This window comes from Nyctereutes procyonoides, unplaced genomic scaffold (assembly GCF_905146905.1).
Source record: "Nyctereutes procyonoides isolate TBG_1078 unplaced genomic scaffold, NYPRO_anot_genome, whole genome shotgun sequence".
In the NCBI taxonomy this organism is placed as follows: Eukaryota; Metazoa; Chordata; class Mammalia; order Carnivora; family Canidae; genus Nyctereutes; species Nyctereutes procyonoides.
Window position 1 is genome coordinate 683873 of NW_026575133.1, and position 13516 is coordinate 697388.

The 13516-nt window shown below is 41.9% G+C and overlaps 1 protein-coding gene across 3 annotated transcripts in view; it reads left to right on the forward strand.

Annotated features, from left to right (window-relative positions):
* Window positions 1-13516, forward strand: part of PLCE1 (phospholipase C epsilon 1) — a 323410-nt gene that overhangs the window by 93205 nt on the left and 216689 nt on the right. The window lies entirely within an intron of this gene.

Consider the following 13516-nt stretch of genomic DNA (forward strand, 5'->3'; position numbering starts at 1 on the left):
TTTCACTATTATTCATATTCTCCAAATGAATGAGAACATACACTGTTTGTCCTTCTCCGGTTACTATGGCCAAGTTCAAAAAGGGTGTTGCCTGAGTTCTCCTCTGGGATTTTGATGGAATCTTGTCTCACATTTAGATCTTTCATCTATTTTGAGTTTATCTTTGTGTATGGTGCAAGAGAGTGGTCCAGTTTCATTCTTCTGCATGTGGATGTCCAATTTTCCCAGCACCATTTATTGAAGAGACTGTCTTTCTTCCAGTGGATAGTCTTTCCTCCTTTATCGTATATTAGTTGAGCATAAAGTTCAGGGTCCACTTCTGGGTTCTCTGTTCTGTTCCATTGATCTATATGTCTGTTTTTGTGCCAGTACCACACTGTCTTGATGAACACAGCTTTGTAGTACAACCTGAAATCTGGCATTGTGATGCCCCCAGATATGGTTTTCTTTTTTTAAAATTCCCCTGGCTGTTTGGGGTCTTTTCTGATTCCACACAAATCTTAAAATAATTTGTTCTAAGTCTCTGAAGAAAGTCCATGGTATTTTGATAGGGATTGCATTATATGTGTAAATTGCCCTGGGTAACATTGACATTTTCACAATATTAATTCTGCCAATCCATGAGCATGGAATATTTTTCCATCTCTTTGTGTCTTCCTCAATTTCTTTCAGAAGTGTTCTATAGTTTTTAGGGTATATTTTGAGAACCATTTGAATGGTAAATGGTTCTCCAACCTTTTATTTTCAGGTTGTAGGTGTCCTTCTGTCTAAAATGAGTCTCTTGTAGACAGCAAATAGATGGGTCCTGCTTTTTTATCCAGCCTGAAACCCTGCGCCTTTTGATGGGGTCATTAAGCCCATTCACGTTCAGAGTTACTATTGACAGATATGAGTTTAGTGTCATCATGATATCTATTCAGTTCTTGTTTTTGTGGATTGTTCCACTGAACTTCTTCTTAAAGGGGAGTTTTAAGAGTCCCCCTTAAAATTTCTTGCAGAGCTGGTTTGGAGGTCACATATTCTTTCAGTTCCTGCCTGTCTTGGAAGCTCTTTATCTCTCCTTCCATTTTGAATGAGAGCCTTGCTGGATAAAGTATTCTTGGTTGCATGTTCTTCTCATTTAGGACCCTGAATATATCCTGCCAGCCCTTTCTGGCCTGCCAGGTCTCTGTGGAGAGGTCTGCTGTTACCCTAATATTCCTCCCCATGAAAGTCAGGGACTTCTTGTCTCTTGCTGCTTTAAGGATCTTCTCTTTATCTTTGGAATTTGCAAGCTTCACTATTAGATGTCGAGGTGTTGAATGGTTTTTATTGATTTTAGGGGGGGATCTCTCTATTTCCTGGATCTGAATGCCTGTTTCCCTTCCCAGATTGGGAAAGTTTTCAGCTAGGATTTGTTCAAATACATATTCTGGCCCTCTGTCCCTTTCGGCGCCCTCGGGAACCCCAATTAAAAGTAGGTTTTTCTTCCTTAGACTGTCATTTATTTCCCTTAATCTGTCTTCATGGTCCCTTAATTGATTGTCTCTTTTTTCCTCAGTTTCCCTCTTTGCCATTAACTTGTCTTCTATGTCACTCACTCGTTCTTCCACCTCGTTAACCCTCGTCATTAGGACTTCTAGTTTGGATTGCATCTCATTCAATTGATTTTTAATTTCTGCCTGATTGGATCTAAATTCTGCAGTCATGAAGTCTCGTGAGTCCTTAATGCTTTTTTCTGGAGCCACCAGTAGCTGTATAATAGTGCTTCTGAATTGGCTTTCTGACATTGAAGTGTAATCCAGATTTTGTAACTCTGTGGGAGAGAGGGCTGTTTCTGATTCTTTCTTTTGAGGTGAGGTTTTCCTTCTAGTCATTTTGCTCAGTGCAGAGTGGCCAAAAACAAGTTGTATTGGAACACGGGGGAGTATCACTGGTCCGTCTAGCTGGTCTTCTGGGGGAGGGGCCTGCTGTGCTGATTTTCAGGTGTTAGCACTTGGGGGAGCTGCTCTGCCCCTGCCTGCTGCAGGGCTCTGCGGGGGTTGTTTACCCCGTGGGGCCCCAGGAGGAACAGCCGCAGTTGCTATGGCAACTCTGGAAGCCTGGATTCAGCCTCCGCAGGAACTACGGGGCTCGGGGCTCTCGGTTCTCCGTCTGCAGGGCCTGGAGGCTCCGGGGCGGGGCCGCTGATCTGCTCAGCTCGGGGCAGGAGCGTCCTTGCTGTCCTGGGCCCTCCCGGCCTCTGCCTGTCCCGGGGGAGGCCGGATCCTGGGCTGTGTCCCGGCGCCCTGTGCTCCGGGGCCTGCGCTGTGGGATTCGCGTTCCCGCCCCGCAGCCCCCTCCGCGGAGCCGCTCCCGAGCCCCTCCGAGCTGCTCCGGCCCCGCCGTGTGCGCTGCAGCCCTTAGGGAGCTCGGCGCACTCTCCTGCGCTCGCAGGTGTCTGTTAGTGTCCCCGGGAGCCCGAGGGCATCCCCGCCCTCCTGGGTCCTGCTCCAACCCCCTGCGGGCCCCTTTCCCCCGGGGAAGGTTGGTGCAGCTCCTGCTCCTCCGGGACGGGACGGGGCTCTCCTGTCCTGGGGACACTCGCCCCGGCCTCAGCCCGGCTCCTCGCGAGGCCCCTCCCCCTCGGAGGCCTTTTGTTCCTTTATTTCTCTTTCCCCGTCTTCCTACCTTGACAGAAGCGCGAACTCTTCTCACTGTAGCGTTCCAGCTGGTCTCTCTTTACATCTCAGGCCGAATTCGTAGATTTTCAGGATGGTTTGAAGGTTATCTAGGTAATTTGGTGGGGACAGGTGATTTGGGGACCCTGCTCTTCCGCCATCTTGCCCCTCCCCCCACATTTTCTTAATAGAAGATCAGCTTTGTCCTTGGTCCAACAAGTAAATTTTGAGCAAACATGTTAAGAACATCAATGTTAGGACTATCCATATGTCCGAGACTCCTCCTCTGTACCCACACCCTCTGTCAATAGCCTCACCCTAAAAAGGAAGAGCTGGTTACCCCCCCTTCCCCAGGAACAATGATCCTCCAGCCCAGGCCAGGTTGTTCTCCTTCTAGTCTCTCAATTTGCTCCTTCTCTTTCTTCTCTTTATCTCAGTCCAGGCTCTGATTGCCCAATTACTGGGTCAGTTGCTTCTGTTTTCATTTTCTCATATAATGAGGGTTAAATTAATGTCATCTGATGTCATTAGGTGGCGCTCGTCGTGGAGTTTCCCCAGAAGCGACCACTCCAGACTCAGAAGCATTGGTTGGCGATGTGGAGGTTTACTGAGTTGAGGGTTTACATCACTTTCCCCTCAGCAACAACTCCGACTTCCCCTCTGGCATCTCCAACTGCCAAGGTGATGCCAGGAATTCTTTTTCTCTTCCCTGCCCCTCATCTCCCACCCCAGAGAGCATCCAGCTCTCCATACTCATGTCTTCGTCCTTCCCTACCCAACTTCCCACTTCAAGCTTTGGGCATTTTCTTGGAGTGTAACCCACTGGCCCCAAGCAGATTATTACATTTATCTTTTTTTTTTTAAGATTTTATTTGTTTCTTCATGAAAGAACAGAAAGAGAGGCAGAGACATAGGCAGAGGGAGGAGCAGTGAGCCCGATGCAGGACTTGATCCTGGGATCCCAGAATCACGACCTGAGCCAAAGACAGACGCTCAACCACTGAGCCACCTAGGAGTCCCTACATTTATCTTTTTTTATGATTTTATTTATTTATTCATGAGAGACAGAGAGAGAGAGAGAAAGAGAGGCAGAGACACAGGCAGAGGGAGAAGCAGGCTCCATGCAGGGAGCCCGATGTGGGACCCGATCCAGGATCTTCAGGATCAGACCCTGGGCTGAAGGTGGCGCTAAACTGCTGAGCCACCTGAGCTGCCCTACATTTACCTATAAATGAACATTCTGGCAAATACATTTTTCCCCGTGTCATTATTTAGATTTTTATAGGCTAGCTCAGGATACTAATCAAATTTATATACCTTTTCATAGGTGAACAGGTTCTGAATTCCAAATAACTGACTTATAAACTTGTAACTGGTATAACTACAATCGTATGGAGCTAGTGAAGGCTAAAAATCATCAGGAATGGTTTCACGGAAAGTGAGTCTTAAGTTAAATTTTGAGGGATATGCAAGAGTTCAGAAAGGGAGATGTTTCAGATGAGGAAGTGAAGAAACAGAAACAGAACTCATAGGGAAGAGCAAAGAGGAGAAGAGAGGAGTAAACATGTTGAGAGAGTTTTACCTAATAGTTTAAATAAACAGACTCCAATTGAATGATTTGTTTCTCCTCCTCTCAACTTTCTTTGATTTTAAGTTAGGGATGATAATGCTGGGCAGACATGTTGCTGTTTACCCACCACATCCAGGGCAGACCTTACTAGTCACCATGAACTTTTGTGGGGGAGAAGTCCAGATAAGGCCTAAAAATCCTTAATGATGAAACATCCAAACACTTCTACCAGTTGATTAGAATTGGCATGCAGTGTGAAATTCATTTTGCTATGGCCTGCATTTAATGACTTTTATCTCTAAATCGAAATGTATTATGACTAATTTATTTAAAAATCTAAATATCTATTTATAACAACTTTAATATAATTGTTCAAATTATAGGATACTGTTTGTCTGGGATATAAATTTCATAGTGATACACCAAAGCCCTTTTAACTGATGCCTAAATCCATTTGCTTTTAGAAAAGAACATCAGTCTAGTTACTGATGTTAATAGTTACTGTTCTCAGATTTCAGTTTTGCGTTGATCCATTTCCCAGAACTTGGTACTAATTTTCTTAAGAATAATTTTATAATACCAAGTGGAACAGCTTTATTGATAAATTTTAATTCTCTCATCAAATAGATCACTTATGCCTGGACAATAAAGCTCTCACATGTTTTCCACAAAGACAGTAGGATTTTAAGTGTCTGGGCTTCTGTGGATTCCCTTCATTGCTTACCTTTTTCTCTCTCTCCTGCCATTTAATTCTTATCTTCCAAGAACTGGCTCAAGTATTATCTTCCTGTGATATCTTTCTTGAATCTCCATATCCACCATCAGACTTGGTGTCCCTCTTCTTTGCTCCATAGCATTTTGTATTTGCACCATTAGCAGAATGGCTAGTTAGCCGGGGACATGCCCACCTCTCCAGCTGGGCAGGGAGCTTTCTGAGGGCAGCTGAGTACCTCACCTCCTCATCACCCAACACAGTGTAGGGGCCAGATGCATTCTTTATTTTTGGTTACAGTAAGACATCATTTAGGGATCCCTGGGTGGCGCAGCAGTTTGGCGCCTGCCTTTGGCCCAGGGCGTGATCCTGGAGACCCAGGATCGAATCCCACGTCGGGCTCCCAGTGCGTGGAGCCTGCTTCTCCCTCTGCCTGTGTCTCTGCCTCTCTCTCTCTCTGTATGACTATCATAAATAAAAAAAAAATTTAAGACATCATTTAAAAATACTAGGCTAGTAGAGGCACCAGGGTGGCTCAGTCAGTTAAGTACATGACTCTTGATCTCAGCTCAGGTCCTGGTCTCAGGCTTTTGGATTCACGTCCTTCTAGCCTAGGAGAATTTTCATTTTGTTTGAAGGTATCAAAGTTTGTGCTGTTTTACCTGAGAAAGCAAAATTGACATAAAATTAGAAGACAAATACATATATGTGGACTTCGGGAATCTTGGAAGACTGAGTAGTTTTTCTACTGACTAAACTGCTGGCATTCTGTTTTTTACAATGAAAGTGCCATGGGGTGAAAGCATTGGTGTTGGTGTCTATCTCAAGCTGAGCCTACCTTTGTTTGAGTGAAGGGGAATGTATTTGGATCATATGACTGGAAACATGCGTGTCATGAGACAAATATGTGGGCATTTCTAACAGGACAACAGATGATATCCTCTTCCTGAGTACAATGGGAAAAGCAGGGAGTGTGGGGAGGCCTGCATTATGACCTGGATGAGAGAGTACATTCAGAATGTGTCTTGATGTTCATGTCCCTTCCTCTTGAGCATTACCCTTTGCCTCAGTTTTCTGTGTGAGAAATGGGTGGAAGTCAGTGGAATTATTGTGTAATAAAAATAGTGTTTACTTCCTATGAGTCAAGGACTGTGCTGAATACATGAGCTCATGTGGTCCTAACAACAGCCCTATACAGTGGTAACATTAGGATTCCCAGCCCAGGATTGGCAGCCCAGTGACTCGCTCAAGGTCAGCTGCAAGAAAGTGGGAAACTCGGTGGCTTGAATCCAGGTCTTCCTAACTATAAAGCCTTTCCTTTTACTTCTATGCTAAGCTGCCTCTGTGGGAAATCTGGAGAGTTTCATAAAAGAGCTCTACATAGAATGGGTCAAGGAATCCTTATTAGAGTGTTCAGTGGGAATTTAATGAAGACAATATTCTCTATTTTCTTGAGAGAGCTTCCAGCTGTTTTGAAACTGTACAGTGCTTGATTTGATCAATAATGTGATCCTTTGAATCCATTTGAGTTAATATTACTGCCAGGTGATTTCTGAGACTTTGGTCCGTTGCAGTAGGAGTTCAGAGAACAAAGGTCTCTGTTAGGACTGGAGGGGGTCGGTGCAAATTGAGAGTTGTGGCTGCCTCTCCTCAACTGGGTCTTGCTGTCTTCTTTCCTGCCAGTAGGTGGAAACAGAACTGAATCTTCCAGCCCTTGTTCTTACAGCTGAATCCCAGCAGGATTCCTTTAATTTCTGCCTCAAAAGAACACCAGGAAAAAAAAAAAAAAAAAAAAAAAAGCCCTCAGGAGAAGTTCGGAGTGTGCAGTTAGGGGGTGGCATTCTGCAGTCAAACTGGAGTATTTCCAGCATGATGGTAAGATAATGGGTTGAGCCTCTTCCAAGGCCAGGTGTTAGAAGCAACTGCTGGCAATCTTGGGTGTCCTATGAGCACTGCTGGACATCCCACTTCAAGTAGGGTTTTTTCCCCCTGTCCCAGCCACATACCCTTTTCTAAGGCTTTTGTTCCAAGTTTTAAACCTTTGTACTTACTCTCAATTTGTGTATCATCTTTCTTTTTTAAACCACATTTCTGAAATAAAAACTTACCATAAGTGTATAAATGAGCAAATAAAAGGCAAAAGTCTGGGATGCGTGGGCAGCTCAGTGACTGAGCATCTGCTTTTGGCTCAGGTTGTGGTCCTGGAGTCCTGGGATCGAGTCCCGCATTGGACTCTCTGCAAGGGGGCCTGCTTCTCCCTCTGCTTATGTCTCTGCCTTTCTCCATGTCTCTCATGAAAAAATAAATTAAAAATCTTAAAAAAAAGGGTAGGGGGAGTCTCCCACTCATGGTCCCCCTCACCTCCTCAAAGTATTCACTGTTTGTAGCATAGCTACCCAGACATTTTTCTGTATGTCTACTATGATAGATCCTCATTTATATAAAACCAGAATCATGTAATAAGCATTATTCTGCATCTTGCCTTTGCCATCCATGGCGTACGGCTGTCCATGCATGTGATTATCTGAAGAATAGTGGTTCTCAGTTGGGGCAATTTTGCACACACACCCCTCCCCGTATACATCACACCTACTTGGCAATGACTAGAGGCATTTTTGGTTGTTACAACTGAGGGTAGAGGGAGGTGCTCCTGGCATCTAGTGAGTAGAGCTCAGAGATGCTGATAAATATCCAGTGATGCACAGGGCAGCCCCTCACTACAAAGATTGATCCAGCCCCCCATGTCGATACTACTGGGTTTGAAGAAGCCTCTCTCTCTCTCTCTCTCTCTCTCTCTCTCTCTCTCTTTTAAGATTTTATTTATCCATTCATGAGAGACACACAGAGAGAGAGAGAAGCAGAGACACAGGCAGAGGGACAAGCAAGCTCCATGCAGGAAGCCCAATACAGTCCTCCCAGGACTCCAGGATCACCCCCTGAGTCAAAGGCAGACGCTCAACCACTGAGCCACCCAGGTATCCTGAAGAAGCCCTTCTCTAGAGAGCCTCACTCTTTATAGTGGGTGCACAGTATTCTATGGTGTGGATTTCCCATTCTGTGCTAATCAGTCTTCCTAGGAGCAGTCCCCTAAGGCTGTTTCCAACCCTTTGCTCTTAAAATGTCCTAGCAAATGTTGTTAACATCTTTGTGCACTGTGAGATTTTGGGGTTTTTCTTCTTTTTTTTCATTTCATTTGTTTTTATTGAAGTTCGATTTGCCAACATATAGTATAACACCCAGTGCTCATCCCATCAAGATTTTGTTTCTACAAGATAAAGACACAAAAGTAAAATGTCTGAGTATGGGAACTTTATTTTATTTTAAAAGTAAAAGATATAAAACCAAAAACTTGTTTCTTAAGCTCCTAGCAAGCTCATTTGGTGGCAAAACCTGACTTGAACTGGCATGAGGCTAGTTACAGTCTTTATTTATTCTATTTAATGGGAATATTCAGATGCTTTGTGATTATGGAATGCTGCCTCTGTCTCTGATACGAATGTTAGAGTAGAAGTACCTCATTGATTTTTTTTAATCTTAAAAAAAATTGAATCCCAAAGTTTTCTAAACTTTCTGATATTGTAGTGATGTGCTGCCTTTAGACCCTATAATCCTCATGAGCAGATAGTGATGATTTTGATGGTTTTGTATTCAGCATCTAAAACCTCCTTTTAATGGTAATTTGGTTGTATCAAGAAGAGCTGCATGTATTCAGGTCATAATTAATGCCAGTGCCTTGTGGTTCTTAGCCCATCAGAAAACAGCAAGCATGACCTTGAGAAGCACTTTTTGCCTTGATATTTATGAGTATATTTATAATATTTTCAATAACTACAACAATTGCTTATTGTGGTTCATGCTCAAAAAAACATTACCAGGGGGCACCTGTGGGGCTCAGTGGTTGAGCATCTGCCCTTGGCTTAGGTTGTGGTTCTGGGGTCCTGGGATTGAGTCCCACCTCGGGCTTCCTGTGGGGTGTCTGCTTGTCCCTCTGCCTGTGTCTCTGCCTCTCTCTCTCTCTCTGTGTGTGTCTCTCAAGAATAAATAAATTAAAAAACAAAACAAAACAAAACATTACCAAGTCTGACTTTTATCATGGTGTCCCTAAGAGGTGTGTTTTTAGCTTTCTTTATACTTGAGGGAATGGGCTTCGGCAGTTGATGACTTAGGCAAAGAAACATATATGGCAAAAAGAAGCAGAACCCACGCCTGCAATAGTGTGTGCTGCATCCCTCCCCAGTGTTAGTCCAATTCATTTTCCCCTGTGTGGAGCAGAATTTTAGTATTTCTACATGGATGGCCATTAAAATTTTCTGAGCAAAAAAAATAGTTTCAAGTTCCCTTTTCTCTCAAGGAAGTTGCACTTGGACTTGAGGGCAAATAGGTGAATGTCACTCAAGTCTAGTGGATATTTTCATCACAATGTTAAGAGAAAGTCATTGGAGCAAAACTGAGGTCACACACTCTCCCACCAGAGGACTCCAGTATCAAGCGTTGTTTGAAATGAGAAAATATTAATGTCTTCCCTGGAGTCTGGATTTGAGATGATATTAGGGGAAAGCTTTCAGTATTATTTCTCTTGGTTTAATCCCAATAAGATGTCACTTTCCATTATGAAAATTGCAGGTGTAAAATATATTATCTTTTGTTCTCTATAGCAGAGCCAATTCAAGAACCCTCTGGAGAAATTCCTGCCCCAGGCCAATTGGAATTTCTGACTCTTGAATCTTTTGTGTGTGACCAGCTTCAGCTAAGGTAGCATCCAAGAAGGATGATCCTAGATTGTTTTTTTTGTCTTTGTTTTTTATTTTTCCTAACTGCCTCTGACATAATCCACTTTGCTGCCTTCTAGCTCTAGGAGTTCCTCCAAAACTCAGTGTGCAGGAAACGTTCCCATTCCTCAGCAGATCCCCATTCTTCAGTGCACCTTTCCCAGGGTGTCCTCTGCAGTTCAACCTACTGACTTGTTTTCAAATTTATCATTTATTTTACATCAGTGAAAGGCAGTATCACAGTATGAACTGTATGCAGACCAGTTAAGTTCTCCTGTTAATCCTTTTCCTGTCCAGCTTTTATTATTGCTTTTAGATGTCTTTCAAGTTTTTACACCTGATTCTTCACCCTGGGTGGTTTCTCTCTGGTTCTTTGATTCTTGAGAAAGATCAGAGTGCCCATCCTCACCGCACCCCAGAACCTTTCATAGAGGTTTCTATATATTCTGCACTAACACCCACATAGCCCTAGGCTTCTTTCTGCCTCAGGGCCTTTGCACATGCTGGTTTCTCTGCCTAGGATGCACAGTCTACCTACTACCTCATTGTATCTGGTGGTTAATTTCAGTTCATGTCCTCAGAGAAGGCTTTCTAAAATCATATCTCTTCCCCTTGCCAAGACCAGACATTACTTTGATTATCTCATAAGTCTGTCTCTACCATAAGACTGGACATGGTATTAGGCCAGAGACCAGGCAAAATACTCCAGTACAATAAACATTTGTGCAATGAGTAGATAAGCAAGGCCTGTACTGCTCTGTGTTACCAGAGAAGTAGGTCCTGTGCTTTTAGACTTTATTTTCTAGACCAGCATTTTCTCTAAAATGTGCATCTTTCTGGGCAGCCCGGGTGGCCCAGCAGTTTAGCGCCGCCTTCAGCCCAGGGCCTGATCCCGGAATCCCGAGATCGAGTTCCACATCGGGGGACTGCATGGAGCCTGCTTCTCCCTCTGCCTGTGTCTCTGCCTCTCTCTCTCTCTCTCTCTGTGTCTCTCACGAGTAAATAAATAAAATCTTTTAAAAAATAAAATAAAATGTGCATCTTTCTTCTAGTCACTCACCTGTCCTTTCTGCTGCCCCCACCTGCCAGCCTTTGCACTATCCCTCTCCAAGGCATCCTAGCTCCCATCTGGACCTAGTCAGCATGTTCAAAAACTGGCTTATTTAGGCATTTTTCTATTATATCATTCTTCCTCAATATCAACAGTATTGTTTTAGATATAGTTTGTTTGCTTATGCTCACTTATTACTGTTATTTCAAGCATATAGGAAAGCACAGAGAAGTTTATGACAAATAGTCATGTATCTACTGCCTAGAGTTGCAAATCCTGTTTGCCTCAGATTTTTTAAAGAAATGAAATGTTAAAGGGACCTATTCTCTATCTTCCTTCCTCAGAGATAACCACTATGGGGACAATTGTCAGACTAGTCCCTGGAAAATCTTGAAGTGAAAGAAAATAGAAAATTTGACATTTTAGCTAGCCTAATGGATGGGAAATACTATCTCACTCTTGTTTTCATCTATATTTTTCTGATTACTGGTAAGGTTGAACATTTTTCAGTTTATTGGCTACTTGGGTTGCTTCTTTAAATTGTCTATATCTTTTGCCATTTTTTGAGTTTGGTTGTCTTTTTCTCATTGATCTGTAAAGTTCCCTGTGTAGTTGGATTATTCTTTTGCTTTATATGTGTTGCAAATACCTTCTTCTAGTCCATAACTTTTATTTCTTTTGTATCTGTTCAAAATATCATGTGTTGTATAGAAATTTTAGATTTGAATGCAATCCAATTAACATTTTCCTCTTTGATTTCTGTTTTTTGTATTTGTATTATATTCCCTGCCCTGTGATTATAAAGATATTCTCAAAATGTCTTTAAATGTTTCACTTTTCATGTTTTGAATTTTCATTCATCTGGAATTTATTTTTGTAATTAAGTAGAAATCGAGTTGATTTTTTTTTTTTGAGTTGATTTCTACCAAGCTGCCCATACAGTTGGGTGTATTTTTAACTTTGCCATCTTTATACTTCCTCTTTGTTTTTCTTGTCTTATCACACTGCCTAGGACTTTCAGTGCAGTATTAAATTGATGTGTCATCAGCCCTATACTACATCTCATTTAATTTGATTACTGTAATAGTCAGTAATGCAGGTGTTATTTCAACTTTATAGATGAAGGTACCAAAACTTGGAGAGGATGAATAACCTTCCCAGAATCACACAGCTAGTAAGTAAATAAGTAACAGAGTCAGTATTCAATTCCAACTCTGAGTGACTACAAAGTTGAACTGCTTATACTGCCTCTTGTCACAAATGACTTGAGGAAAAGATATTCCTTCTACCTTGTCTACTCTTGCCTGGATTCTCTATGTATAATGAGGAAAGGAGATTTTATTGAAGTCATGCCAGAAAAGCACTTCCAGTGTGTCTGAACAAAACCCATAGACTTTGTTTAATTTAGACCTGCCAAAAGCAGATTAAAGAACCTTGTAAGTATGGAACAGGTCTTATTCCAGATGGTGTAAGCATTCACGCAGGTTAAAAAAAAAAAAAAAAGTCCTATGTTGGTGGAACTTTAGAAAGGAAAAGTAGATCTTCATAGTAAGTTAACATTCTCGGAAATATTAACAAGTAACTGGAATTTCCTTCCTTCCTTTCTCCCTTTCTTCCTCTTTTCCTCCTTTTCTTCCTTCCCTCCCAGCCTCTATCCATAAAAGATTTGAGGCATCCTGCACATATCTGCCCAAAGCAAAATAAAATAATAAGATGAGAAAAACAGGAAAAAAGGAAAAATAAATATGGCAAAATTAATGTTTGCTTTAGCGTCATTTGCAAGAGTTTGGCCACAACATAGACCTGAGCATCCTAGCAACTGAAGCAAAGAAAATCTGTCCAACTATACAATTCATAGTGAGCATGGGATCAAAATAGAATGGTTGCTAAGGACATACATAGCATTTCCTACTTCTGCCATGGTCTCATACAGGGACCCTGTATGAAGATGTCGGCAATGCTTACCAGCGTCTTCTCAGGAAGCACACATCACCTGTACCCAGTTCCTCTACTCAACCCCAAGCTCTTGAGGGAACAAGCACCATATCTGTTTTATCCTTCATCATATACCAGAGCCCAGCACAGAGCCTGATACATAGTAGGTGCTCAGGGTATATTTTTTGAATGAATGAGTATGTTTTGTAACATCCGTCAGTAAAAGCCAATAGCTGGATATAATATCAATATGCAGAGATCAATTATATTTCTTTACACTAACAATGAACAAATTCAGAATGAAATTAAGAACAACATTCCTTTTATAATATCATCAAATAGAATAAGATGCTTAGGAATAAATTTAACAAAAGTTTTGAGACTTGTACTCTGAGAACTATAGAACATCATTGAAAAGACATTGGAGCAAATTTATTTATTTATTTTTTGGAGCAAATTTATTAAAAGCAATTTTAGGGGAAGTAGAAATACTGATGTTTTAAGTATGTGGCTTTCCAATGATTTGATTTGATCAAAGACTGTAATATAAAATTTTAGTAGAAATATATAGGCCAAACATACTTTTGGCAATTCTTTCTGATTGTTACTTTTTGCATCCAAGCTCCTGGTAAGAAGGAACAGCAGAGAATCGGGATTTTTCATTCTTGGTTAAGAATCTGAAGGGTAAATATTACATGTTGCCAAGAAAGGGTATTGCTAGAAACTTAGATGAATCTATAATATACCATAATTACTTTGTGAGTTGGGAAAGGGTATATTAGGTAGAAAAAAATCAGGATGTATGTGGAAAATGGGAAATTGCCTCAAATGCTTAGCAGC